This window comes from Bos javanicus, chromosome 9 (assembly GCF_032452875.1).
Source record: "Bos javanicus breed banteng chromosome 9, ARS-OSU_banteng_1.0, whole genome shotgun sequence".
NCBI classification, from domain to species: Eukaryota; Metazoa; Chordata; class Mammalia; order Artiodactyla; family Bovidae; genus Bos; species Bos javanicus.
The window spans coordinates 87,107,603-87,132,854 of NC_083876.1; the positions used below are offsets into that span (position 1 = coordinate 87,107,603).

General features: G+C 47.1%; 1 long non-coding RNA gene and 2 pseudogenes across 1 annotated transcript; 1 reads left to right on the plus strand and 2 right to left on the minus strand.

Moving 5' to 3' along the window:
• The window catches only part of LOC133254160 (UL16-binding protein 3-like), a 115,213-nt pseudogene extending 90,547 nt beyond the window's left edge, over positions 1 to 24,666 (minus strand).
• On the plus strand, positions 25 to 7,239 carry LOC133254176 (uncharacterized). The gene is made up of 2 exons (XR_009738588.1): positions 25 to 211; positions 6,560 to 7,239. It is a non-coding gene; the product is annotated as an uncharacterized LOC133254176 (long non-coding RNA).
• Positions 7,873 to 25,252, minus strand: part of LOC133254159 (UL16-binding protein 3-like) — a 30,254-nt pseudogene continuing 12,874 nt past the window's right edge.

The window sequence follows — 25,252 nt, forward strand, 5'->3', positions numbered from 1 at the left end:
GGGCGGGGCTCTCTTAACAGCTCACTCCCTCACTAGCCCGGCCTCCCTGTGTACTCGCCTGCCCGCTTGCTTACGCGGTGCGCCAACTTGCAATGGTGATAGGAGACCGCCTAGTTCTTGTTGCTGAAGCTGAAATGCCAATACTTTGGCCACCTGATGCGAAGAACTGACTCACTGGAAAAGACCCTGATGCTGGGAAGGATTAAAGACGGTAGGAGCAGGGGACGACAGAGGATGAGATAGTTGGAAGGCATCACCGACTCGATGGACATGAGTTTGAGTAAAATCTGGGAGCTGGTGACGGGCTTGCAGTCCATGGGGTCGCAAAGAGTCGGAGACGACTGAGCCACTGAACTTAAGGCTCTTGTTCCTCACCTTGTTCCTTATCAGTCTTAAGCCTCTTGTTCCTCATTAGATCGGGGGCACTCAGGCCAGTCATCTGAGTTGGGAGGAGACAAGGAACAAAAGAAAATTCTTGTTCCGGCCACTGGGTCAGGTCAGTCAGCGGACAAGCTTGTCCCTAAGTACCTGAATGGTCAGGGCATCAGTCGCAGTGACGAAATCCCACCAGAGTCGCCATCTGTTACAGAAAGGGGGACTCCTTGCAGGGTCTGAGAGTGGGCTTTTGTCTAACATTGGGAAATGAATTGTTCCAGGAGACACACATGCTGACAAGGGAAGAGGCTTTTTTTGGGAAGGGGCTACAGGGCGGAGAGCAGCAGGGTAAGGGAACCCAGCAGAACTGCTTTGCCACATGGCTTGTAGTCTCAGGTTCTTTGGTGATGGAGTTAGTTTCTGGGTCATCGCTGCCCAATCATTCTGACTCAGGGTTGTCCTGGGTGTCAGAAATGTGTTCTGGTGAGCTTTATTGATATTTCTGAGAGTTTATTTATATAGTACTTACTTTCCCTTAACCCAATTAAATCCAGCTCAGTTACAAATTCATTTTCATGTAAAGACAGAACCAGAGATCTCTTTGTTTTACTGCTTCGGTTTTAAAAATGCTATTTTTCCCCCCTGACTCTGGAGTACCACAGATGGATCAGATGGTTCCTGAGAACCCAGGTGAAAGACTTACATTTTGGAAGGGAGAAATGGAAGCTCCCTTTTTTGTTTGTTTTGTTTTTAAAGTCTTCCAAAATGATTGTGAACAGTGACTGCAGCCATGAAATTAAAAGACGCTTGCTCATTGGAAGAACAGCTATGATAAACCTAGACAGCATATTAAAAAGCAGAGACATCACTTTGCCAACAAAGGTCCCTATAGTCAAAGCTATGGTTTTTTCAGTAGTCATGTATAGACGTGAGAGCCGGACCATAAGAAGGCTGAGCACTGAAGAATTGATGCTTTTGAGCTGTGGTGTTGCAGAAGACTCTTGAGAGTCCCTTGGACAGCAAGGAAATCAAACCAGTCAATCCTAAAGGAAATCAGTCCTGAATATTCATTGGAAGGACTGATGCTGAAGTTGAAGCTCCAATACATTGGCCACCTGATGTGAAGAGCCAACTCACTGGAAAAGACCTGGGAAAGATGCTGGGAAAGATTGAAGGCAGGAGGAGAAGGGGATGACAGGGGACGGGATGGTTGGATGGCATCACTGACTCAATCGACATGAGTGTGAGCAAGCTCCAGGAGATGGTGAAGGACAAGGAAGCCTGGTTCTTGCAGTCCATGGGGTCTCAAAGAGTCAGACATGACTGAGTGACTGAACAACAAGTAACCCATGCCCACAATTGTAGCAGAGATTTGCAGGAGCAATTGGACAGACGAAAGTACATAAAATAAAGATGCTTTTAAATCCACTGACTGAGAGAACCTACCAATGACAGAAAATTAACAAAAAGAAACAAAGAGAGGGTCTTACTGGGAAGTGGCCTCTGGGGCACTTTGTCCAGCCCAGCCCAGCTCTTCTCTCAAGGGGGCCAGTGGGAACCTTCAAGCCTGAAGTGGGGACACAAAACAAATAAGTGGTGTTGAAAAAGGTGACCCAACAGGGAGTCTCTTGGATGTAAAAGGACAGGAGTGCAGGTATGAGGACTAAGGGAGAGCAAAAGGGAGGAGGGACAGAAAAGACTGAAAAACGGAAAGGGAGTCATTGCCTTTTCAACCCCTGCACCTGCGGGTGTCTATTTATTCAGGCACCAACCTGCAGGCTTCCAGAAAGGGCCAGTGAGGGAGGGAGCACCCTGTCCACTGCCCACTGGGGTGATCAAGCCCAGAAACCAGCCCCTTGTACATCGGCTGTGGGCCTGCAGCCCAGAGGTGGGATTCTCACCTACGCATAAACCAGCATGTAGAAACCTGCCACTTCACTGAGTTCCCAACGAGACCTCTCTTGGTGGCAGGGAAATAGAAGTGAGAATATTGGTATGATCAGACGTCCAGCCACTACCTAATACGTGGTTTGAACCTCTATCATTCTCACAAATCTCCTATGAGGCAGAACCTGCTGGACCAAGACCTGCAGGGTATGAGGTGGGTCTCTCCCACCACCTTGTCCCCATCAAAGTGAGCCATTGACAGCCAGAGGGAGCTTTGTCTCCTAAGTTGAGAGGGGTGATGCTGTCCTTGCCGAGGTCCACTCTCTCAGAAGGATAAGACAGAGAGAGGAGAAGTGGAGAGATAATAGATGAGGGAAAGGGACAAAGGGTGAGGGGGAGCGCGATGCCTGAATGAGGGCCCTGAGGCCCCCAGGGGCCAGGAAGGCAGACCAACCAAACTGGTGACTCTGAGCCGAGGTTCAGGCAGCCACTTGTCACCACAGAGAATTTGCACCCCGAGGTCACAGAGATGCCCAGATGCTCTGGCAGAAAGGGGACAGTAGCCCTTCATGGTTGCCACAGAGTATGTTAGCGACCAGGCTTCTTGGCCTCAGTTCAGTTCATTCAGTCGCTCAGTCATGTCCGACTCTTTGTGACCCCACAGACCGCAGCACGCCAGGCCTCCCTGTCCATCACCAACTCCCAGTGTTCACTCAAACTCATGCCCATTGAGTCAATGATGCCGCAGGGGCAGGGGCTCTGGGTTCGTCAGACTTGGGTATGCTTGGTGCTGCAGACATGGGTATTGCATAAGTCCTCTTGGTGGAGGTCGCCATTAACCCCACCAAAGAGCTGCCAGAACGTACACAGGACTGGGGAAATAGACTCTTGGAGGGCACGAACAGAACCCTAATGGATAGAAGTGGATAAGAGGCCAGATAAGAAATTTAGGCGAGGCTTCACTGGGACACGTGCTGCAGTGTGAGGGCGCAGGCACAAGCAACAGGTTTCCTTGCTCATTCCCTTGGGGGGAGGGCGGTGGGGGAGGCAGGCTGGTCCCTTATAAGGTGAGGGTAGGGGCAGGTCAAGGCTTAGGACCTGAGGGATGGCTTAGGTGGTCTGCCTACCGTCGTGGCAGTGCCCTGTGCAGGGATCATACCCCGCACTGCTTTTCCAGTTGGGTGTTTTATCTTTTCATTCATAATTAAGCCCAACCTGGCATGCATGCAGTTATTTTCAGTCCCTTATAATTGCTTTGTATTCTGTTGCTGGAGGAGATCACTGTCCAGGTGCAAGCACTAGAGCGAAGGTCTACAGATCCTAGGTTTCAAGTCCCAGCAGATCTCACTTGTGCTGCTGGACATGTTTCTCATCCACGCTTTCCTCTCAGGCTCCATGGACTCCATCAGGCTTTCCCAAGGATCTGGTGGATTGCACACTTTCCTGCCCTTTCATACCATGTCCGCCCTGGCAGATTCACTTCTCTGAGCCTTGGATCCCCTCCTCTACCACCTGCCTTGGAAGTTCTGGACTTTCTCTTTCATGCCAGGTGGGCCAGGCCTTTCTCCAGGCTTCCAAGACCCATCCTAGTGGGAGATCAGCAGCATCTCCCTGGCCTTGCTAAGTCCTGTGACCCCTAGTTGTGAACTCTCCCTTCTCCAGCTTTGGGTTCTGTGCTCATCCTGCCCCACTGTGATCCTGCTTACTCAGGAGCAGCCCCCAAAGGCTCACTTAAATTTCTTGTGCTGCTGCATGAGAAAAACCCAAGACCCTCCTTCTGCTCAGACCAATGGGCTGTGGGCCTCTTGCATTAGAAATTAAGGAAAATTTTACTTCATAAATCTGGCTAACATTGAGAGTTCCAGATAATTCTGCCCATTTCCTCCTAATTCAAAAATTCTTAGTTAAGCAGTTTAACGCATGCCTCAGAGTGTTCCTGTTTAGTCACCAGTTGTGTGTGATTCTTTGCAGCCCCAGGGACTATTGCCCACAGGCTCCTCTGTCCATGGGATTTCCCAGGCAAGAATACTGGAGTAGGTAGCCATTCCCTTCTCCAGGGGATCTTCAGGACCCAAGGATCAAACCTGAGTTTCCTGCACTGCAGGCAGATTCTTTACCGCTGAGCCCCCAGGGAAGCCCCTTGCCTCAGTATACACAGGTATTAATATACATGCATATACACAGGCTTTTGGAGTCTGATCAAGCACCAGCTTAAATCCCTGCCCTACCACTTCCTAGAGTGCCACCTATGGAAGATATTTCACCTTTGGAAACTTTTAGATCTGCTTTTCGGTGTTCTCCAAGGTTGGGGTTCCAGGTGCTGTGGTAAAGAACCCGCCTCCCAGTGCAGGAGACGTAAGAGACGCGGGTTTGATCACTGTGTTGGAAAGATCCCCTGGAGGAGGGCATGGCAACCCACTCCAGTACTCTTGCCTGGAGAATCCCATGGACAGAGGAGCCTGGAGGGCTACGGTCCACAAGGTCGCAAAGAGTCAGACATGCCTGAATCAACAGAGCACGCGTGCACGCACGTATGGCACTGAAGTCCTTTTCCGACTTCACCATCCATCACTTTCCTGGCGCAGCTGTTACAAGCTCTTCCCCAGACCCTCCATGCCACCCGGTTTCGTGTCTTCACTCCCACCAGAACCCCTGCCCCATCACATCTCTTACCCTCCAATTTCCACTCCAGGTCTCCCTCCCCTATGCAGCATTTCTGCCCTTCCGATGTGATTTCCACAAGGTTCTGACTGCACTCTAGTAGTTGATGTTATCCGTGTTATTTATTTACGACAAATAAGCTCCATGAATACAGAGCCTGTGGTTCGTACATCCTGTACTTTCTGCCGAGGCTCCCATACAGCATCTTCAATGCCAAGGATGTTCACTAAATGTTTGTTGAATGAGTTGTGATTCCTAACTTAAACCAGCTGTTAAGTGCCCATAAATTCATCCCAATCAGAAAGTAGAGGAAGGTAAAGTAAGAAATACTAACCAAAGGAAGAGCAGTCTTTCTCATATTTCTTCAAAATACCAACTGTTTACTGGGGCAGAGAGAAGGGGGTGGCGGCTGGGGCTCTTCTATCCCAGGGACTCCCTGTCCACCAAGCCTCATTCTCATTAGGAGATTGGTTTTCCAAGTGTGTTGAAAGGAAGGATCGCAAATACTTTTCTCACCCCTAGCCTGCCTAGGCTTCATCCTGCCATCAAAACTACTTATAAACATCAAGGATTTTCCCTGTGCTAGTGAGGAGGGTCATAAATTTAATAACATATGTTTGTTTTACAAAATTATCCATTCACTTCTTCCCTGGTAAACCCCCCTGATTTGTCAAGACCCACCTCAGTGCCACCACCTCTGTAAAGCCTTCCATGACTGTTCATTCATTCAACAAGCATACATTAAGCACCTATGTTGTGCTCACCACTGTGTTGAGTGCTGGAAATACGTTGCTGAGTGAGACAGACACAGTCCCTACCCATGGAGTCCATGTCTAGTACAAAGGTGATGTAGAGGCTTGTAACGGAGATTCAACCATGCTGGGGGAAATCAGAGCAGGCTTCTCTAAGGAAGCTATGTTTTACACCATTTTCCTCCTTCCATGTTTCCCTTTCTTGTTACATCTGTAATCACAGAGATCTGGGATTAGGGGCCTCACTTACCTGTATTGTTACAGATCGTGATGTATGTCAATAATATCCTGACCACAGAGCCTGGCACATAGCAAAAGCCAGATCTGGGCAAAGTCAATTGAAAACTTTCTAAAGCGAATTCATGATTATAAGTTCCAACCAAAACATTCGTGATTCATGAATAGAGGTTGAAATTTCAACATTAATAGAAATTTAGAAGTTGATTTTAACTTTCTTAGATGACTTTGAGGAGTTCAAGAGTTCACTTTTGAAGAAGTAACTACAGATGTGGCGAAAATAGCAAGAAAGCTAGAATTAGAAGTGGAGCCTAATGTAAAGATGGGACTGATGGTTGCAATCTAATGATAAAATTGGAATAAATGAGAGTTGATGCTAATGGATGAGCAAACAAAGTGGTTTCTTGATATAAAACCTCCTCCTGGTGAAGATTCTGTGATTGTTGAAATGACAACAAAGGACTTAGAATATTTTAAGTTTAGAATAAATGTAGTTGAAAAGGCAGGAGGAGGATTTGAGAGGATTACCTCCAATTTGAAAGAAGTTCTACTATGGGTAAAACTCTGTCAAAGAGCATTGCATACTAAGAGAATTCTGTGAAAGGAAGAGTCAATTGATGTGGCAAATTTCGTTGCTGTCTTTTCAGAAACTGCGCTACCCACCAAAACCCCCAGCAACCACCACCCTGATTAGTCAGCAGCCACAGACACTGAGACAGGACCCTCGACCAGCAAAAACATGGTGACTCCCTGGAGGCTCAGACGATGCTCAACATATTTTATTTTAGAAACAAAGTGTTGTGTATTAAGGTCTGTACATTGTTTATTTAGACATAAAGGTATTGCACACTTTACAGACTTCCATGTCAACACAGTATTATGTGCAGTGGAAATTCCCTTTATTGTGAAATTTAATTTATTGCCCTGGTCTGGAAGCCAGCCCACAGTATCTCTGAGGTTGGCCTCTATCTACATGGCTTTTAGTCTATGTTTTCCATCCTGGAACTAACACTCGGATGGCTGCATAGTAGGGTGAACACAGACCTACTGTTGGGATATGGTGATATATGCATTTAAAAATCCAGAGAATTTAAGGATCACTTCACAGCTGGACTGCATGTTACTTTAGGAATGATCCTTAAATTCTCTGTTTCCACAAGAAATAAAGCATTATCACTGGTTTTATTTAATCCCATAATGTGGAGGAATGGAGACATACCATGACTTTTCTCCTGGATTAGAAAACAGGCATGAAGTACTTAACTTTTCTGCAATATAGAGATGTTGACTTAAGAATCACTATAAAGGCTTCCCAGGTGGCGCTTGTGGTAAAGAATCAGCCAACGAAAGAGGTACAGGAGACACAGGCGACATGAGTTTGATCCCTGGATCAGGAAGATCCCCTGGAGAAGGAAATAGCAACCCACTCCAGTATTCTTGCTTGGGAAATCCCATGGACAGAGGAGCCTGGTGGCCTACAGTCTATGGGGTCGCAAAGAGTCGAACATGACTCAGCACCAACTATGAAGGGAACCAGTCAATGTAAAATTTTATTCCTTTGAAAATATAATGAAGTTGTTTCTCTGGATATATAAAAAAAAAAAAACCCTGAGTCCTGTAATAGCAGATGTATTTTTCCAGCAATATCATCATTTTTAAGAATAAGGTCACGATGCAGGGAAAAGTCTAATTTTCCAAAAACTAGAAGATTGAAAGTGTTATGTTTGTGGTGATCTCTTGTTCAAGTAGTTGAAAGTATCAGTGCAGAGACTGCATCACTCAACACCAAGAGGAAGTGGGAAAGGAGATTTGAAAAAAATAAAGATGTTGAGGAGGATGCTCATCAGATGTGACAAGAGACTCGAGATGGTGCAGCCACTGTGTCATCATAACTGGTAGACAGACTTGGGATTCCTAAGGTCTGATCTCTTGGCTCTAAGGTGAACAGCAGGACAACAAAAGGAGCCAAGCAAAGACTGAGTCCTGAGGCCAACAGAGCACCTGTCAGGGGCTTCCTGGGAGCACTGTCTCCTGCAGAAAAGAAAGAGGCCTTGGTCCAGGAAGCTGAGGAATTCCTGTCACTTTCCTGGGGCTGCCCCTCCCCAGCCCCCATCCAGCTCCTTCCTCACTGAGGGGCTTCTATGTCCTCTACCCGCACCCCCACCCCAGGCCCAGCAGCTTGTTCTCACCTCCTCCTCCTTTCCTGTATCATTGAGTCACCCAGGCCCTGACACCCCCTGGTTAGGCTCAGGACTGGAGCCAGTGAGGAGTCAACCTGCTTCCTTTACTCAGGTCCAGATCCTCCCAAGGGGGTGCCTAAGTACCAGAGAGTAGGTCCCCAGATGAGGGGCCTTTCTTTCTGACAGCCTTAAGGGGCTGCAGGCAAACCTCCTTCCTTCGTTGCCCTGCAGCCTCTGAGCCAGCAACTGACAGCCCTCAGGACCAGGGTCCGTGCCCCCATATCTCTTCCTGGTGCAGCTCAGCTGGGCGCCTCCACCCCAGCTCAGCCCCACCCATCCCCAGGCACCTCTGCTCAAGGCAATATCACTCAGTGATGGAGTCTCTGGGTCCCCAAGAGGCCACACTGAGACAGAACTGCTGCTGCTCCAGGAGCACAGGCCTGGCCTCAGCCCTTCCCACAGTCTCTGCTGTGGGGCTCCTGCCTTGCCTGCTGTGACCCAAGCCACTTCCTGTGAGAACAGGACTTTGGAGTTGGGTCTGCAAAGGCCTTCCCACCCCTTCCTCCTGGGATGAGAGCCCGGCCCCTCTCATCTTGGCCCCCTGGGTGGGTCCCCTCCCCGCTGACACAACATGTGGAGCCCCCATGCTGCTCTCAGTCCCCGTGAGTCCTGCCTTCGCCCTGAGTGCCTGCTGTTCTCACACCACCTACCGGGGCCCTGCCAGCCAGCAGTCTGTGCTCAGTCAGGGGACTTGGCTGAACCCTTTAAGCATCAATAGGCCCTCAGCCTAGTGAAGGCCCCTCCCTTTTCACAATGTCACCTGACAGTGGGGACCTCTCAGAACTCAGGGCTGAGCTTGTCGAGTTCTGCTCTCAGATGATACAGGGTCTTATCCCCCGGCTCATTTCCAGGGTGAGGAGGTTCAGTGAGGGGAGGGGTTGGCTGGGAGTCACTGGGTCCCCAGCCTCACGACAGGACCTGTGCCCCTGCCTTCCCTCTGAATTCTGCCCTCAGTACCTGTTCTTGTGAATGATCCATGCTACGATGCTTATTATGATGAAACCGGTGAGAACTCCAAGGATGATCTTGGTTATGTGATTGCTGGTTGGGGCCGTCGGCTGCACTGTACGGGGGACTGTGGTCGGTGATGCTGCAAGGAGAGTAAGAGTGAATCCTTTGTCCAGACCCCAAACTCACCAGATGCCTCCTCAGGCCCCCTGATTCAGGTACCCCTAGAATTCAGGTACCCTAGGTACCCCTAGATGGGTGCAGACAGCTTGTACCCATCACATGGAGGCTCCTGTGATAGATCCTCAGGTGAGATGGGGGGAAGGGAGGAGCCCAGTCCTTACGGGGCTCTGACAGCTAATGGGAGAGCAAGGTTTCCAACACAGCCACTCAGTCCTGCTGTAACATCAGAGACAGTGACCTGAGGATGGAGTCCTCAGGAGCTGACAGCAGAGGTGGTACTGACAGTTTTCCGAAGTAGAATTGGTGACATTTAAAAGAAGATTCTGGAATGAGGGCACAGTGAGAAATAAATCCCAGAAATAAAAAAGATGTCTACAGGATTTGGATCAGCAAAACTCCATGTTCAGTCATCCAAATGCCTGTTCTGTGAGGAAAGGACATCAGGAGGTGGAAAGGGAACGAGGATGACAGAGCATCCCAGATCATTGTTCTCCCAGGAGGTACTCACTTTTTAAATTTATTTTTTTACATTCTTTTATTTTATTTTTATTCACTCCAAAAACATTGTTAATTGGGGTACAGCCATTAACAGTGCTATGATAGTTTCAGGTGAACGGTGAAGGGATTCAGCCATAGATACACATGTACCCCTTCTCCCCTAAACCCCTCTCCCATCCAGGCTGGCACATAACACTGAGTAGAGTTCCATGTGCTATTCAGTAGGAGCTTGTTGATTATCCATTTTACATATAGCACATGTACATGAACTTCCCAGAGTCCCTAACTATCCCCTCCCCCAGGTAACCATAAGCTTGTTTTCTAAGTCTGTGAGTCTCTTTCTGTTTTCTAAGTTTTTTGTACTATTTCTTTTTAGATTCCACATATAAGGCATGTCATATGATATTTCTCCTTCTCTTTCTGACTTAGATCACTCAGTATGACACTCTCTAGGTCCATCCATGTTTCAGGAACAGCTCACTTTAGATGGATCACTTTGCCAAAACACACATACACAGAGACACAACAGACACACACATGCACACACAGATATTGGGTCCATATCACCTTGGGTGGACTACCACTTCCTTATACTCGTCTCACTTACCTGAGGTCTTCAACATTTTCTCCAAGGACACTATAAGATCCTGAAGCCAGGTCTGACAGTCTCCCATGGAGACTTTCTTGAAGAAGTCGGTCACAGCTCTGTCCTTCTCCCACTTCTCCTTCATCCGCCTCCCTCCAGAATGAACCTCTGTCCAGTGTCCATTTTCTGAATCAAAGCGGAGGCACATTTCTCCATTGAAGCCGAAGTGCCAGGATCCACTGATGTGTCCATCCTCTTCACACTGGCACGTCATCCTGGCCTGCAGGGTCAGAGGGCCTGACTCCACCAAGGAAAAGAAAGAGCTCAGCCTTGGACTTGACAAATTCTTTGCCTCACCGTGGTCCACCTTCCCTGGGCCCAGGTAATCTGGCCGTGTTCTCTCCTCCAAGGCCTGCTCCTTCCACTGGACTACTAGGGAAGGACCAATACCCAATTGAATTTTTTACCCATGAACAATGGATGCAGCCCCTTCAGTATTTGGACTTCCTAACTCACCCCTGGACTCGATGGCCATGAGTTTGACTTGATGGACATGAGTTTGAGCAACCTCTGGGAGTTGGTGAAGGACAGGGAAGCCTGGCGTGCTTCAGTCCACGGGGTTGCAAAGAGTGGGACACGACTGAGCGACTGAACTGAATTGAATTGAACTCACCTCTGGCCGTGTGTTTTTCCGGTATAATGTCAGGCAATTGCCCCTTGAGGAAGTCCCCGATGTTTCTCAGTGATTCTGTCTGTGTTCGTAGTTTTCACCTCCTCTCCCAATGGACTTGTGGATTGGATCTTGGTGCCACCACAGTCATAGGAGAGAAAAACATTCCCATCGACCTGGCCTTGAACCACACACCACAGCTCTCCAGGACTGGGGTGAGGATCAACGGTGAAGTTGTAGAAAAGAGAGTGAGTGTCTGTGAAGGAAAATGCAGGTGAGGGCAGGTTCTGGAGAAGACCCATTACCTCCTCCCCCCACTTATGTGAGAGCAGAGTAAAGCTGCCGGGCTGGGTTGGTAGAGCAGGAAGGCACCCCTGGCCCCCAACACCACCTACAGGCTGAGCAAGCAGAGAAACCACATAACATTATCTCTACTCTGCTCATAAGGCCAACACAGAACCCAAAGCTGCAGAAAGGAGAATTCACAGGATTTAGCAAGGCCAGGGAGATGCTGCTGATCTACCACTTTGATGGGTCTTGGAATCCTGGAGAAGGCCTGGCCCACATGGCATGAAAGAGAAAATCCAGAACTTCTGAGGCAGGTGGTAGAGGAGGGGATCAAAGGCTCAGAGAAGTGAATGTGCCAGGGTGGACATGGTATGAAAGGGCAGGAAAGTGTGCAGTCCAACAGGTTCTATGGAGCCCGAGAGGAAAGAATGGATGAGAAGCATCTCCAACAGCTCAAGGGTGACTTTTGCTGAAGGTCAGGGACAGTGGTGGGATTGGTGTTCCTGTGCGCTTCCAGCAGGACTGAGGAAGAAGGGGAAAGAGCCGATGCCAAGTGGAGTGCTCTGTGTCAGAAACAAAGCAGACGCAGTGACCAAAGTGACCAGAGAGCCCCAGTGTAGCCAGGACTCACTGCAGAGAGTACCACGCTGGCTCATAGCACAGGGCGATCCTAAAGGCAAAGGGAAGAGCAGTGAGCCCTGTTAAAAACTACATGATTGAAAGGAAAAATTATATAAAAAAACAGAGACAAACACAAGGCTGGATGTTCAGGAGGCTGAGTGCAGACATCCCAACAAAATGTCTGGGTCCTTTGTGCAGTATCCAGCACTGAGTCAGGTCTTATATTTAGAATCCACTACTAGAGACAGAGATGCCAGGCTTCAGCAAGGAGGGGCCTCTTATCACCACAGCAAGTGCAGAAGTCCTTCTGGCCTTTGGAAGCCACACGGTCGTTGACTGGGGTAAGTGTACACTTGGCAGAGAAGCCACTCCCACATTCATAAGGACCTAGAGTGGGACTGTCATCGTGTCCAACAGTCTGAAACATCACCATGGCCTGCCTGTTATTACTGTGGTGCCTGAGATCTGTGGTAAGGAGTACACATCTGTCCCACGTGCTGCCCACAGGAGTGTCACCCATTCACTGATCCTCATAATGCTCATTTCACATCCATTGCATTTGCAATATGAATGAAAAATCTTCACAGTTAGTAAATTACCGTGCTGTGAGGGCTACCATAGAAGCGATTTCCAAGTTCACACTTCTGACACTGACCTTCATTCCCCAATAGTATGTGTAAACAATATCATATCCTGGAGAAAATGACTAACAACCTACAACCTTTCCAGGGTTCAGGAGTGTTATCCCTATCCTATTTCCATTAAATTTGCAGTGTGGCCCATAGACTTCTATAATTGTACATATGACATATTTCAGGCTCTGCAGACCATAGTTTTCTGTTACAACTGCTGTCCTAGCACAAAAGCAGTCACAGATGAGTGGTGAATAATGACCTGCTTCCTGGGCAGATGACCCAGCAGAACCTGTGACGTCAGAGGTATCTGTGGTCAGAAAGGTGCTATGTGCCGTCTATGGCATTTTACTTGGAGGTTCACAACACAGACCCTTTATGTCCTGAAGCAAGGCCATGTGAATTGCAATGGGGAATACTACACCATTTAAATGTGGCTCCTGGTATGGTCCTGGGGGCTGGTGGAGGTGAAGCCTCTGGTCATGAAATGTCAGTGTTGTCCATCATGATCTGGGCTCATCAACCCCTCATCATTAGTCCACATAGACCAACCATCATAGGATTGAAGTGATATGGTGGTGTGGCATAAGAAGGGCCAGAGGTAACAAATAAGAGAAAGCAGCAGGTGGCTTAGGCCTGACATCAGAACTGTAGGACCACTATTCTCCAGGGCCTGCCCTGTGGCTCAGCGGTAAGGAATCCATCTGTAATGTCGGAGCTGGAGTAGATGTGGGATCTATCCCTGAGTGAGAGAAGATCCCATGGAGGAGAGCATGGCAACCCACTCCAGTGTTATTGCCTGGAGAATCTCTTGGACAGAGGACCCTCGTGGGCTATAGTCCATAGGATCATAAAGAGTTGGACATAACTGAAGTGACTTAGCATGCACACACTATTCTCTGCTCATGCCTGAGGCTTCATGCAGTGTCCCCTATATCTCCATGGACCAAGGAAGCCATTCTAGAGCAGAGGGGGTCAGGGGACAGTAGCCCATATCTGCTGGACCCGCACTCCTTTCACAATCACACCACCCAGAACCTACAAGGTAGGACAGAGCAAATTTTTGGTTCACTAACAGGCAGCTAAGGAATACCTCGCACTAGTCCCTAGGGGAGGAGTCATTTGTTACTGTTTTGTGACCCAGGGCAGTCACATGGTTCTTTTGGTTTTTCAGGTCCTCTTTTTCTTCTCTTGTAGCACAAATGTGGAGATGTATAATCCACACAGACACCAAATGACCTGTGGAGACCAACAGATTTACTCTCTATCTTTTGAAGAAAAGGTTCTCCAACTCCTATCTTAAATAATAGCTATAATAGGCCACTGTCTCCATAGTCTCAGGGAATATGAATGTGGGACCGAAGGGTAGAAGTGGGGGTGCCCGTCCTCACCCTCGTGCCCTGTGTCACACACTTTGGGAAACTCTTCTCCCATCTCTCCTGCTTTATGTCCTGGGGGCCAGGCTGGGAGGCTTCTGCTGGGGTGAATTCTCAGGCAAGAGGATAGGGTGCCAGTTGACAGAGGGCAGGTTTAGGATCCCTTCACAGATGGGAAGTTGTTGGAGGCCCTGAGGTTCTTGGGATGGGGAGGGATATGGAAAAAATACTGTTGTAACCAAGCACATGAAATTAAAAGACGCTTAGTCTTTGGGAGGAAAGTTATGAGCAACCTAGACAGCATATTGAAAAGTAGAGATATTACATTGCCAACAAAGGCCTGTCTAGTCAAGGCTATGGTATTTCCAGTGGTCATGTATGGACGTGGGAGTTGGACTGTGAAGAAAGCTGAGCGCCAAAGAATTGATGCTTTTGAACTGTGGTGTTGGGGAAGACTCTTGAGAGTCCCTTGGACTGCAAGGAGATCCAACCAGTCCATTCTGAAGGAGATCAGTTCTGCGTGTTCATTGGAAGGACTGATGCTGAAGCCTAAACTCCAGTACTTTGGCCACCTCATATGAAGAGTTGACTCACTGGAAAAGACCCTGATGCTTGGAGGATTTGGGGCAGGAGGAGAAGGGGACGACAGAGGATGAGATGGCTGGATGGCATCACCGACTCGATGGACATGAGTTTGAGTGAACTCCGGGAGTTGGTGATGGACTGGGAGGCCTGGCGTGCTGTGATTCATGGGGTCGCACTGAGTGGGACACGACTGAGAGACTGAATTGAACTGAACTGAACTGAACCAAGCAGGACTCTAAGGAGGCTTCCTAGGACAGACTCCACCCATCTCCCAGACCCTCCCTCCTGCACTGCCCGCCCCCCCTACTCTCCGCCCAAGTGGCAGACTCCACCTAGACCCTTGCCCATCTCCCGCCACCTTTCCTGCGGCCAACGCAACTGGTCAGACTCCACCCAGTCTTCCCCTGAACCGCGTGGGTTCGGTCCCTCGGAAGCGGCCGCCACCTTTCCTGCACCCGCTTCAGTGACTCTGAATTCCGGACGGGGAAACCCGGGGGGCTGCAGCAGCATTTCGTGACGCCGACCTGGCTCTCACGTCTCCCTGCCTTCCCTCCCTTCCTGCTGGGATTCCTTTTTCACCCAGATCTTGTCTTTTCCCTGCAGGGGGACGGCAACAAGCGCGAATGGGGGCGGGGAGCAGGAGCCCAGCGGGAAAGGAGCGCGCGGAGCTTTAAAGCAGGGAGGCGGCCCCGCCTCGGCGTTCCCCGTACCGCCTCGGACACCCCATCCCTCTCGGGTCTTATGGCCCCGTGTCCTCTCCTCGCAGGTTAATCTCCGAACTCACCGCCTCGCGCCGTGCAGAACCGGAGAGCCACGAGTAGCACCAGAGCCACGAAACCAAGACGCGCTCTGGGGTCAGGCTTCCAGTCCATCCCCGCCTGGAAACTGGTTGGATCCGACTTTGCGGGAGCTATTTATAGCTCGCCCCGCATTTCAGTCCATTCTCCGCCCCTGCCTCCTCCCAGCCTTGCTGACGCCGGGCAGTAGCCGCCCACTCCTGACTCACTCCTTGTTCCCCCCGCCCCTCACTGTCTCTTTTCTCCTCCAAGTCCTTCTCGCCGCTCAACCTTCCTCCCCATTCCCGCCTGCAGTCTTCCTGCGGTGGTGGTTTACTCGCTCAGTCGTGTCTGACTCTTGCGACCCCGAGGACTGTAGCCCGCCGGGCTCCTCTGACCATGGGGATTCTCCGGGCGAGAGTACTTCAGTGGATCGCCATGCCCTCCTCCTTGGGATTTTTCTGGCCCTGGGATCGAAGCCGGATCTCCTACATTGCAGGCAGTCTTTACTGACTGAGCTTCGAGGGAAGCCCTGCTTTTCTTAAAAGACTCAAGATTGACCCCTGCACCGCGCCCCTCCCCCAAAACACAACCCCCACCGGAAAACTCTGCGGATCCCTTGAAAGGGCCTGGAGAGAGCCCTTAACTTCAGTGTCATCAGCAATATATTTTCTAGTAGTTTCTGTCCGAGAGTAGTCCTAGACTTTTTGTGGGCCAAAGTAACTGCTCATTAGAAAGAGTTTGAGGACTGAGGCCGGAATCCGATTTTCCAGGTTCTGCGTGGAGACAGGGATCCAGCGCTGCCAGCGGGCGCCACTTGGCGGTCTCTTCCGCCTGCTTGTTCTACTCTGGTGTGTTTGTGCATGCTAAGTCGCTTCAGCCATGTCTGACTCCTAGTGCCCCATGGACTTTAAAAGCCCACCAGGCTCCTCTCTCCATGGGATTCTCTAGGCAAGAATACAGGAGTGGACTGCAATGCTCTCCTCCAGGGGATCTACACAGTAGCCTGTGTGATCCATTTTCTTCCCCCTCATAATTTACTTTTATGCAGTGTCCAAGCAGCATTGAGCATCTCACGTTCACGTCTCAGGGCTATCCGCTGATGAAGAGTGAGATCATCCATCACTCGTTGGGACTGACAAGACCTCCTAATTCTTGGGAAGTGGGTCTACCAATGACATTGAGAGGTCAACACCTGTGACAGAGGGCTCCATCTCTCTGTTATCATGGGGCTCTTGGCCTCTGCTAGCTTCAGGGGTGAGTGAGCCCTGACCTCGGAGGGTCGCGCTGACACCTCAGCACGGGCAGCGCTCCAGTTCATGTCTTGTCACTGAGTTAGGCTGGGTTCCCTATTTATAGATGTGGAAATGGATGTGAGCAGAGTTTCAAGGACCTGGCAAGAGCAATCAGGTGGAGTTTCATGTTCTTGGAAGCATGCTCACTGTCAACACTCATTAAAATCACCTCCCAGTTGATTCCACTCCCATCTGGGGTCTAGACTGTGTACGGGTGCCAGGAGCATGCACGGGTGGGGGTGGCCAGGCCTGTCCAGAGAGGCCCGTCTTCCCCCACCTGGCTGTCCTGACCAGGACTCTAATGCTGTCCTTCCATCTTTCTCCTGCTCTGTTAGTCACTTGCCTCTTCACCAGCCTCCCCCACTGGGGCTACATGGTCCCTGTGATTAAATCTTTCCAGATATTAAACCCAGGGCCCTGTCCCCAGGCCTATGCATGAGTCTTCCCCTGACACATCAATCACCTGAAACCACCAAGTTGCTGCCCCACCCAAGCCTGAGTCCTGTCCTCCAAGCCCCCATGTGTCTCTTGTTCCCAAATTGTTACACACCAGGCTCTTGGCCTCCTTCACCAATAGAAATCAATCAGAGGCCAGACAATAGAAATAAATCAAATTTCTTAATCAAAAGAAATTGAGGCTAGGCTTTATTGGGGCCCCTACTGAAGCAGAGGGGAGCGAGAACAAATGACAGTGTCCTTGTGTGCTCACTCCCTAAGGTGGTGGGGTGAGCTGGTTCCTTCCAAGGGATGAGGGGAGGGGTGTTCCCAGGGGTCAATCAGGGGGGTGGCTTAGGTGACTGGCTGAACCCTTCACTGTTGTGTGCTGGGGCATGTGAGGCATCCTGCTTTTGCTCTGGGCTCTGCAAAAGTGGCAGTTGGGGTTTTCATATCTTTGTATCTTTTTTCTAGAATAGCTTCAACTACTCCAACTAAAAAACAGTCTGTTTTGAAAAACCTTTTTATTTTGTATTGGGCATAGCTGATTTACAAACCGTGTTGGGATAGTTTCAGGTGAACAGCTAAGGGACTCACCTGTACACATACATGTATCCATTCTCCCTACACTCCCATCCTGACAGGGCAGGCACATAACAGTGAGCGGAGTTGTGGGTTTGTTCCTTGTGCTGGGAAGATCCCCTGGAGAAGGAAAGAGCAACCCACTCCAGTATTCTTGGCTGGAAAATTCCATGGATAGAGGAGCTGGCAGGCTACAGTCCATGAGGACAGAAAGAGTTAGACACACACAGAAAGAGAGCACACACACAGACACACCATGTGCCACACTTAGGCCCTTGACGGCAATCCATTTTACATAGAGCAGGGTGTACATGACCTTTCCATACTCCCTAAGGATCTCTTTCCTCCATCCTACCCCCAGCAACTATAAGTTTGTTCTCTAAGTAAGTCTGTGAGTCTCTGAGAATGCAAAACGTCCTTAATTGCTGATATGAAGAAAGTTTTATGGGTTTGGATAGAAGATCCAACCAGCATGACATTTTCTTAAGCCAAAGCCTAATCGAGATCAAAGCCCTAACTCTTCATTTCTATGAAGGCTGAGAGAGGTGAAAAAGCTGCAGGAGAAAAATTTGAAGCCAGCAGGGGGTGGTTTATGAAGTTTAAGGAAAGAAGCCATCTCCATAACATAAAGTGCAGAGTGTAATAACTAGACCTGATATAGAAGCTGCTGCAAGTTTTCCAAAAGATTTAGCTAAGAGAATCTATGAAGGTGGCTCCACTGAATCAGAGATTTCCAGTGTAGACAAAATATCCATCTATTGGAAGAAGACGCCCACCAGGACTTTGATACCTGGAGAGGAGTAGTCAATGCCTGGCTTTAAAGATTCCAAGAACAGGCTGATTCTCTTGATAAGGACTAATGCAGCAGATTACTGGAAGTCAGTGGTCACTTACCACTTGGAAAATTCTAAAGCCCTTTAGAATTAGGCTGAATCTGTTCTGCCTGTGCTCTGTAAGTGAAATAATGAAGCCTGGATGACAGCGTACCTGTTTACAACATTGGCGCCAACTGTTTTAAGTCCAATGTTGAGACCAACTGCTCAGAAAGAAAGATTCTTTTCAAAATATTACTGCTGATTGACAAAGCATCCAAGAATGTGATGGAGAAGTACAATGAGATTCATGTTATTTTCATGGCTGCCAACACAACATCCATTCCGAAGCACATGGATCATGGAGTAATTGTGATGTTCAACTCATTGTATTTAGGAAGTACATTATAGGCTATAGCTGCGTAGATAGTTATTCCTCTGTTGGATCTAGGCAAAGTCAAGTTAAAAATTTCTGCACTGAATTCATTTTTTAATAAAATGATGTAGTCTTTTTAAAAAACATTTGCTAATTTATTTTTTTGTTGTTGCATTGGTCTTAATTGAGGCATGTGGGGTCTTTGTTGGGTCATGAAGGATCCTTCATCGGAGCACACAGATTCTCTAGTGGTGTTGCCTGGGCTCAGTAGTTGCAACACATGGGCTTAGTTGTTTGGCGACATGTGGGATCTTAGATCTCTGAACAGGTATCAAGCAATTATTCCTTGCATTGGAAGGTAGATTCTTCACCACTGGGCCCCCAGGGAAGTTCCTTTACATTGGATTCATGATTATAGGAATCATGGGAATAGGTTGAAATATCAACATTAATGTGAGTATGGGAGAAGTAGATCTCTACCTTCACAGATGACTTTGAGGGGTTCAAGAATTCACTGGAGAAAGTATGTGCAGATGTAGTGGAAATAACAAGGAAGCTAGAGTTAGAAGTGGAGCCTGAACATGTGGCTGAATTGCTGCAATTGCATCATAAAGCTGAAATGAAGAAGGGCTCGTTCTTATGGATGAGCAAAGAAAGTGGTTCTTGAGACAGAAACTGCTCTTGGTGAAGAACTTATGAAGTTTATGGAAATGACAACAAAGAATTTAGAATAGAACATAAACTTAGTTGAAGAAAGCAGCAGCAGACTGCAGAGGATTAACTCCAATTTTCAAAGAACTTCTACTATGGGTAAAAACACTGTTAAAGGGCACTGCATGCTCCAGAGAAATCTGTGAAAGGAAGAGTCAAAGGATGTGGCAAACTTCATTGTTGTCTTCTTTTCAGAAATTGCCCTACCCACCCCAACCTTCAGCAACCACCATCCTGATCAGTCAGCAGACATAGACTCTGAGACAAGACCCTCCACCAGCAAAAAGATTTTGACTTGTGAAGACAGAGATGATGCTCAAACTACTTTATTTTAGAAACAAAGTGTTGTTAATGAAATTCTGTATATTATTTATTTAGTTGTAAAGCTATTGCACACTTAGCAGATGTCAGACAGTGTCAAGTAAACTATATACAAAGTGGGAAATGAAAAATGTGTGTGATTTACTTTATTATGATATTCAATTTATTGCCCTGGTCTGGAACACAGCCTGGACTATCTCTGAGGTTTTGCTGTATCTACATGGCTTATCGTCTACATTTTCCATCTGGAACTACCATTGGGTTGGTTGTGTAGTAAGATGGACAAACGATCTACTGTTGAGATACAGTGAAATATACATCTCAAGGCAGGATTCAGTTTTACTCCTACAAACAATGTAATAAAACTTCTCTTAGTGCATTTCCTGTATCTCTTGATCCAGATTTATTTTAAAGGCCATCAGTTATATGAATATATGAGGATATCCCAGCAATTTTTTGTCAGGTTGATTATTCGGGATATGTTCAATCTTTTCACAGGTTTACAGTTCTATGAAGACCTACATGACCTTCTAGAACTAACACCAAAAGAGATGTCCTTTTCATCATATGGGATTGGAATGAAAAAGTAGGAAGTCAAGAGATTCCTGAAGTAACAGGCAAGTTTGGCCTTGGAGTACAAAATGAAGGCAGGAAAAGGCTACTTTGAGTTTTGTCAAGAGTACACAGTAGTCATAGCAAAGACACTCTTCCAACAAAACAAGAGAAGACTCTACACATGGACATTACCAGATGGTCAGTACTGAAATCAGACAGACTATATTCCTTGTAGCCAAAGCAAGACTGGGCGCTGACTGTGGCTTAGATCATGAGGTCCTTATTGCAAAATTTAGACTTTAATTGAAGAAAGTAGGAAAAACCACTAGGCCATTCAGCTATGACCTATATAAAATCTCTCCTATTATCCAGTGGAAGTGACAAATAGATTTAAGGGATTATATGTGGTACACAGAGTTCCTGAAGAACTATGGATGGAGGTTCATGACATTTTACAGCAGGTGCTGACGAAAACCATCCCCAAGAAAAAGAAATGCAAGAAGACAATATGATTTCTGAGGAGGCCTTACAAATAGCTGAGAAAAGTAGAGACGTGAAAGGCAAAGGAGAGAAGGAAAGATCTATCCATCCGAATGCAGAATTCCCAAGAATAGCAAGGAGAGGTAAGAAAGGCTTCCTAGATAATCAATGAAAATAGAGGAAAAAAACCAGAAAGGGAAAGCCTAGAGATCTCTTCAAGAAAATTTGAGATACCAAGGGAACATTTCATGCGAAGATGGGCACAATAAAGGACAAATCGAAAGGACTTAACAGAAGCAGAAGAGATGAAAAGGGGGTAACAAAAACAAACAGAAGAAGTGTACAAAAAGGGTCTTAATGACCTGGATAACCACGATGGTGTGGTCACTCATTTAGAGAAGGTATCTTCAAGTGTGAAGTCAAGTGGGCCTTAGGAAGAATTACTAAGAACATAGCTAGTGGAGGTGATGAAATTCCAGCTGAGCAATTTAAAATCCTAAACGGAGATATTCTCTAAGATGGCGGAGGAATAGGATGGGGAGACCAGTTTCTCCCCCACAAATTCATCGAAAGAACATTTGAAAGCTGAGCAGATTCCACAAAACAACTTCTGAATGCTGGGAGAGGACATCAGGCACCCAGAAAGGCAGCCCATTGTCTTTGAAAGGAAGTAGGGGAAAAAAATATAAAACATAAAAAGAGAGACAAAAGAGGGAGGGATGGAGATCCATCCCGAGAAGGGAGTCTTAAAAAAGAGAGAAGTTTCCAAACAGCAGGAAACACTCTCACTGGCGAATCTGTGGCATGCCTTGCAACCTCAGAGGGCAATATAACCGGGAAGAAAAATACATAAATAATTAAAACCCACAGATTACGTACCTAAGGCAACTCCCAGCAGAGAAACAGCGCAGTCGCCTGCATCCGCCACTAGCAAGTGGGGGCTGGGCAGAGAGGCCGGGGCTGCATTGCTTAGAGTAAGGACCGGGCCTAAATGCCCCAAGGGCAATCTGAACGTGAGGTAGCAAACCAGACTGTGGGATAGCTATCCTGCGAAAAGCCCCAAGCTAAAATACTGCCAGGCCCGCTCACAGAACAAAGGACTGAGCAGAGCTAGCCTGCTGCGGACTGGCCCATCCCCCGCCGGAGACAGATAGGCGAGGGCAGCCAGAGCCGGAAGAGGGCAATCGCAGCCCCAGAGAGGCATCATCTACCAAACTGCAAGCAGGCTTCATTGCTAACCAAGACTCCTTGGGATTCTGGACGGCTGACATCTGCCGGGAGGGTCGCAGCCAGAGATCAGCTCCCCAGAGGGGACATACGGCACACTGCCTGTTGTACACCCAGAAAACGGAGCGGCTGGGACGGGGGAGGCGGTAAAATCACAGCCCGCCAAGCATCTGGTCACCTGAGCTGCTTGGACCGGGAAAGGGCACAAAATGCAGGCCTAATCAGGTCTGCGGCTTTGTGGAGTACCCGAGAACCTGAATCTGAGTGGCTTTGACCTGGGAAGTGCGCTCAGCACAGGACCGGCCTCAGACAGTTCCTGGCACAGCAATCTAGAGCCTAAGCAGTGTAGACTGGTCAAGCACACATGCCATGAGCAGGGACAAACCCAGTGTGGCCAAGACACGGGGAGCACTCCCCACAGAGTCCATATTTGTTTCCAGTGTTCCTCCCTCCCCACAGCACGATTGAATAAGTGAGCCTAAAAAAATGTGACCGCCACCACCCCCTGTGTCAGGGTGGAAATTAGACACTGAAGAGGCCAACAAACAGAGCTAAAATAAACAGAGGGAACTGCTTTGGAAGTGACAGTTGCAATAGGTTAAAACCCTGCAGTTAGCACCGACTACATAGGAATGGGCCTATAGATCTTGAGAAGTGTAAGCCAGATCAAGGAACTATCTGAAAATGAACTGACTCCACACTGTCCACACAACACCAGAGAAAGTCCTAGATATATTTTTACTATAGTCATTTTTTTAATTAAAAAAATTAAAAAAAATGTTTAACTCCTCTATTACTCCTTTAATTTTAATTTTTATAACCTACTATTACTTTGAAAAAAAAAAGACCCTATTTTTAAAGGAAGCTTCATATATATATATATATTTTATAATTTTTGTGACTTTGTTCTTTTCTTTAATATTGTATTTTTGAGAATCTAATCTCTACTCTAGATTTTTAATCTTTGCTTTTGGTATTTGTTATCAATTTTGTACCTTTAAGAACCCAATCTTCAGTACCCATTTTTACTTGGGAGCAAGATTACTGGCTGGATTGCTCTCTTCCCCCCTTGGACTCTCGTTTTTCTCCACCAGGTCGCCTCTATCTCCTCCCTCCCCTTCTCTTCTCTATCCAACCCTGTGAATCTCTTTGTGTGTTCCGGGCTGTGGAGAACACTTAGGGAACTGATTACTGGCTGGCTCTGTCTCTCTCCTTTTGATTCCCCTCTTTATCCTCCTGGCCACCTCTGTCTCCTTCTTCCCTCTTCTCTTCTCTGTGTAATTTCGTGAACCTCTCTGAGGGTTCCAGACTGTGGAGAGCACATAGGGAATTGATTACTGGCTAGATTGTTCTCGCCCCTTTTGATTCCCCCTCTTCTCCTCCTGGTCACCTCTATCTCCCTCCTCCCTCTTCTCTTCTCCATGTAACTCTGTGTACCTCTCCAGGTGTCCCTCACTGTGGAGAATCTTTTCACCATTAACTTAGATGTTTTATCATCAGTGCTGTATAGATGGAGAAGTCTTGAGGCTACTGTAAAAATATGACTGAAAACCAGAGGCAGGAGGCTTAAGTCTGAATCCTGAGAACACCAGAGTACTTCTGACTCCAGGGAACATTAACTGATGGGAGCTCATCAAATGCCTCCACACCCTACACTGAAACCAAGCACCACCCAAGGGCCAACAAGTTCCAGAGAAAGACATACCATGCAAATTCTCCAGCAACACAATTAGAAATGAAAATGGAGAGATCACAACAGATGACACAGAAACACAAAAGATCATAAGAGACTATTATCAGCAACTATATGCCAATAAAATGGACAACTTGGAAGAACTGGTCAAATTCTTAGAAAAGTACAACTTTCCAAAACTGAACCAGGAAGAAATGGAGAATCTTAAAAGATCCATCACAAGAATGGAAATTGAAACTGTAATCAGAAATCTTCCAGCAAACAAAAGCCCAGGTCCAGATGGCTTGACAGCTGAATTCTACCAAAAATGTAGAGAATAGGTAACACCTATCTTACTCAAACTCTTCCAGAAAATTGCAGAGGAAGGTAAACTTCCAAACTCATTCTATGAGGCCACCATCACCCTAATACCAAAACCTGACAAAGATGCCACAAAAAAAGAAAACTATAGGCCAATATCACTGATGAACATAGATGCAAAAATCCTTAACAACAGTCTAGCAAACAGAATCCAACAACATATTAAAAAGATCATACATCATGACCAAGTGGGCTTTATCCCAGGGATGCAAGGATTCTTCAATATCCGCAAATCAATCAATGTAATACACCACATTAACAAATTGAAAAATAAAAACCATATGATTATCTCAGTAGATGCAGAGAAAGCCTTTGACAAAATTCAACATCCATTTATGATAAAAACTCTCAAGAATCAACATAATAAAAGCTATATATGACAAACCCACAGCAAACATTATCCTCAATAGTGAAAAATTGAAAACATTTCCCCTAAAGTCAGGAACAAGACAAGGATGCCCACTCTCACCACTACTATTCAACATAGTTTTGGAAGTTTTGGCCACAGCAATCAGAGCAGAAAAAGAAATAAAAGGAATCCAGATTGGAAAAGAAGAAGTAAAACCCTCACTGTTTGCAGATGACATGATCCTCTACATAGAAAACCCTAAAGATTCCACCAGAAAATTACTAGAGCTAATCAATGACTACAGTAAAGTTGCAGGATATAAAATCAACACACAGAAATCCCTTGCATCCCTATACACTAACAATGAGAAAACAGAAAAAGAAATTAAGGAAACAATTCCATTCACCACTGCAACGAATAGAATAAAACACTTAGGAATATATCTACCTAAAGAAACAAAAGACCTATATATAGAAAATTATAAAACACTGGCGAAAGAAATCGAAGAGGACACAAATAGATGGAGAAATATACTGTGTTCATGGATCGGAAGAATCAATATAGTGAAAATGAGTACACTACCCAAAGCAATCTACAGATTCAATGCAATCCCGACCAAGCTACCAACTGTAGTTTTCACAGAACAAGGTCAAATAATTTCACAATTTGTATGGAAATACAAAAAATACAAAATACAAAAGTGAAACTAGAATACTTTCTAACACTATACACAAAAATAAA